The 4,669-nt window shown below is 33.9% G+C and overlaps 1 long non-coding RNA gene across 1 annotated transcript; it reads right to left on the bottom strand.

The window, feature by feature from the left end:
• Positions 1–259: 259 nt before the first annotated feature.
• On the bottom strand, positions 260–2,375 carry LOC134232284 (uncharacterized). Its single transcript, XR_009984741.1, has 3 exons — positions 2,313–2,375; positions 2,071–2,137; positions 260–307 (listed from the first exon to the last, which is right to left on the bottom strand). It is a non-coding gene; the product is annotated as an uncharacterized LOC134232284 (long non-coding RNA).
• Positions 2,376–4,669: the final 2,294 nt, after the last annotated feature.

Here is a 4,669-nt window from a genome sequence, read left to right as displayed (position 1 = left end):
AGATAGGCAAACTAAAATTCAAAATTTTATGTTGAAGGGGTGTAATATTAAATATCCTTGGGTGTATCCTGGTCTTGGTTTCAATAAAACCCCTTTTACATTTGGAGGAGCTTAAAAATCAATATCCTTTGTTTCTGGTCCGGATTTCTTTCAAAAAGTTTTAAACTGACAGTGTCTTTATTAGATTTTTTTGGCCATCATTTAGAAATGTGCCGTTGAGATATCTGTATCAACTGTACGGGTACATCTATGTGTCCTGGCTCCAGCTAGATTCCTCTGACATAATGCATGTGGTTCATTCATCAATCTGGAAAAAATATAATTCAAAATTTGAACTTTGTTAATGAAAATAGACATTCCGTAAAGCAATTTTTTCTTGTTGCTGTTGAAGGAGGAGAGTAGCTATGGTTCGTTTTCTCTATGATCATGATCATGAATACAAGAAGGCCATGGTCCATAACACTAACCAGAGTAACTGGTCATGCTGTTCTACACCAGATTTTCCTACTTGCAATACCTATTGTGGTTTAGGTCTATTCTTAGGGGGAGGGAGCATGATTTAAACAATTTAGAATCTACACTTAATCCCTGGATGCTTTAACACAAGTTTCAGCTTTTCTGACCCAGTGGCTCCCTATTTTTTCTCTTTTCCTGATTATAACCCCTTGTAAGGGGTCATAGCCCTGCTAAGTTTGGTAAAAATTGGCCCTGTGGTTCTTGAGAAAAACCTCAGCTCTACAATTCTTATCTAAATTTTCAAGTGATGTAACCCCTTCTTTAACCCTAACCCCATCCTTGCCTCAAGTAGTTAGCTGTTACCCGTATTTGATTCTGAATATTAGTATAACTATTACAGCCTTGCTCATCTGAAAAGGGTTTTTTTTCAACAACAAAAATTCTGTTTAGATATGCTGCATTTTATAAATTTTAATTTCTAACTTTCTACTGATTTTAGTTTCCAATATTCAAAGAAACATTTGTATGGATTGAACAAAATAATGAAGATGACATACAATAATAAATCTTTTACTCCTATTTGGCTTCCACATGCATGTAACTGCAGTAAAACTTGTTTAGTACAAACACGGACATTGTGAATTCACAGATATAGTGAAGTCTTCTTGGATCCCCAACTATATAGATATTACAAAATTACAAATATGGATATAACGAATTATATAGCGAAGTACTTTTACAGATCCTAGTTTGTTATAACCGAGTTGTACTGTACATATATGTGTGGATAAATGATTTAACAATAGACCCAGGGCCACATCACTCACCTGGCTTGGATAAAAATCAAAAATCAGCTTTGTATTGAAAAGCTTAAAAGCATATGTCATCCTGACCTCTCCCTGTAAGGGAGAGAGAGAGGGGGGTATGATTGAACATAACTGAATCTACACTAAGGATGCTTACAGGGTACTTATTTTTGACTAACTGTGAGTTTTTCCCTACGAGTTTGAACACTTTTATTGTAGCCCCACCCTATACCTGTGGGGGGGGAGGTCATGATTTGAACAAATCTACACTACAAGAAAATGCTTCCATATGTATATATAACTTACTGGCTTTTCTGTTCTTTGGAAGAATATTTTTAAAGGATTTATCCTCTATATTCTTAGTTAAACTTTGATTGGCCTTTGTGGTCCCACCCTATCCCGGGGGTCATGATTTGATCAAACTTGAATCTACACCACCTGAAAATGCTTTCATATAAATATTACCAATCAAGGCTTGCTGTATCCGAGAAGAAGATTTTAAAATATTTTTTTTTTTATATATTCCGATGTTAAACTCTGATCATCCGTTGTGGCCTCGTCCTACACATGGGGTTCATGATTTGAATCTACATTACCCGACAATGGTTCCACATAAGTTTCATATTTCCTGGGCCATTGGTTCTTTAGAAGATATTAGTAATGCTATTAATTTTGTAATATTCTCCCCTTGAAGAATGACAATGACAGACAAAAGACAAACTTTGATTAGAAAAGATCACTTGAGCATTCAACTCAGGTGAGCTAAAAAATTCAGAGAATCAAGATCAGAAGAAATACATGTATATACCTGTTTCAAAGTCTCTGAATGGTAGTGTTCACTATAATTCAGCCCTTAGTCAGAAGGCCCTTGATTGCTAAACGAAAAGGAATTTTCTTAATGATAATTAAAAAAAACTGCAAGTTGTCAACACAAAATACCGAATTATCTAATGATACATAAATAATATAAAGTATATATAACACTAACGTTAGTTGAATTGATAATCTTTTCTTGGTGACGGTTGTCCTCAATTTTTAAGTTTACATTACCTCAGCTGTGCAGGTGTTGTCAAATGGGATTTTGAAATTCAGAAGAAGGCTCAGACTGCATCTGAAATGATAACAAATCATGAAATTCATTATATGACAAGAGAATGCATACATTTATATAACAATTTAGCTTTTAAATTATTGATAATAAATATTTATTTACCTCCCCCCCCCACCATGTACTAGTGATATCATCATGAATTCATACTATTAGTTATAAATTGAAAAAGAGTTCAAGGTTTGTAGGATCAAATTTTATTTTTTAAGTTTTAAACCTAAATTAGACGAAAACATTGGCAGAAACCCATTCATATTGTATGTGCTCTCATATTTATAAATCTCTCTCTTTCTATGTGTGTATATATTAAATATATATATATTTTGCTTGCAGGAATATTTGGGAAGCCCCCCCCCTCTCCCCCATTCAGATAGGGTTATATGGCTTTACACCCCCTCCCACCGTTTCAACTGATGAAACCATAACAGTATTTTATTTGTTGTTTTGCTTGTCAATTAAATTTTGTAGGACTCCCCAACCTTATATATAATTCAAATAAAAGGAAATGCATTTGAAGAATATCATACACATATAAGTTTGGAAATATACAGTTTTAAAGGGCACAATTTAACATTTTGATTAAATGAATAAGAAAAATAGTAATTATGGTTTTGCCATAACATCTGAGTTTTTTCAGGGCTTAATTAAATATTCACTAGTTTAAGAAGGACCCATTGGCCATTCCGAAAACAGTGTTTGAAATAACAGTGCGCCTGACCGCCCGAGACGCACAAATTTTGCTGTGGGCTTACCAATTTGCACATATTGATGCCCAGCTGGACTTGTTTCAAGTTTTCATTAATTAAAATTTAATAATTTGATTTTTAAAATCGCTTCCGAATCAACTAATGGTATCATGAGCAGTACAGGATTTGTGATTAAAAGGGAGGGGGAGGGGGGGGGCGTGGATAACTTTGTTCAGACAAGGGATCTTGATAGTGATGTTCCAAAGTACAGTCATGAATATGTTTAGACATACCATAGTTTGAATGATGGTTGTCCAGGGGGCAAAGCCCCAGAAGCTCCTGAGATTTCGTGTGTTTAAGAGTAAAATTAGGCAAAAAAATAGTGGTATTGTACGAAAGTATGGCATTATTAATATATTTTCCTACAGCAAAACATGGACACTATTATATTCACATGGGAGGCCGGGGGGGGGGGGATCATTTGCTCATTGCTCACAGTACCTGTTCTTTCAAAAATCAATTTTACAAAAGACAATTATTTTCTCAGCAGCTAGGCTGGTAGATTTTTACCAGGACTGATAACTTTTACTAGCAGTCAGCCTTATGTTTGCTATCAATTTTTCTGACTTTCCCCTTTTCAATTTGAAAAAAAAATAGTCAATATTGCCTTTGTTTAGACATTTGTCTGTGATATGTATTAAATACCTGATCTAAATATGACATCCATAGAGGCACTGATACATACTAAGAAAAAATTATGCTCCATCCAATCTCTGCTGTGGCTTTCACTGCTTCTTGCCATGGCTTCATGTATGCTGAGGTCGAGGATTTCTTCCAGTCGACTGTGTATATTGCAGTACTAAGGGAGTATCGACGGAAAGGAGAGATATACTCATCATACTCTAATCCCCAGCAGCGAGCTACTGTTCAAATTCCAGTACAAAATTAAATGTTTTCCCCAAAATTAACTGAATTTAAGTAGTTTTGATGATATTGTTGAACAAGTTAGCCCTTTTCAAAACACTCAAACTCTTAGCATGTTTAGGAAATGAAATTTTGTTTTTGTCAGATAAAATTAAGCAAATTGCAGGCAGTTATTTTTTTATCCTAGGAATATATTTTTCTAATAAAAAATTTAGACTTACATGCCCCTTGGATGTATGAAAACTGGCAAAACTTCCAAAATGAAGATGAAATCACACACATTTCTTAATCCTCCCCTTCTAAATTGAAGAGTTAAATACACTCTTTCCAACTCCTTTTACTAAAGAGCGCCAAGGGAGATAACTAGAATTTCATGTTTTTACATAATTTAAAATCACAATATCTATTCGTAATTAAAATAACCCATGGGTTTTTTAATTGTTTTTTACTCTTTGATACTAGATGTTTAATATTTTATAATTCACATTCAAGGAGAGTGCGGGCCTTCTTAAAAAATCACCTGCACGTACAGACACTTTTCAATGGATACTGTTGACTGTTTTAATATATATTGAATTCATTTTTTAATCAACTATGCATGAAATCCATTTATAACTGTGATCAAGTATTTAGTTTGATGTATCTTAATGTAAATATGATAGTTTTTGAAAAATCTATCACTATCATGA

The sequence above is a fragment of the Saccostrea cucullata genome, unplaced genomic scaffold (genome assembly GCF_032062105.1).
Source record: "Saccostrea cucullata isolate Sc308-1 unplaced genomic scaffold, CSIRO_AGI_Scuc_v1 ctg4174, whole genome shotgun sequence".
Lineage (NCBI taxonomy): Eukaryota > Metazoa > Mollusca > Bivalvia > Ostreida > Ostreidae > Saccostrea > Saccostrea cuccullata.
This window is presented reverse-complemented; position numbering and strand designations above follow the sequence as displayed.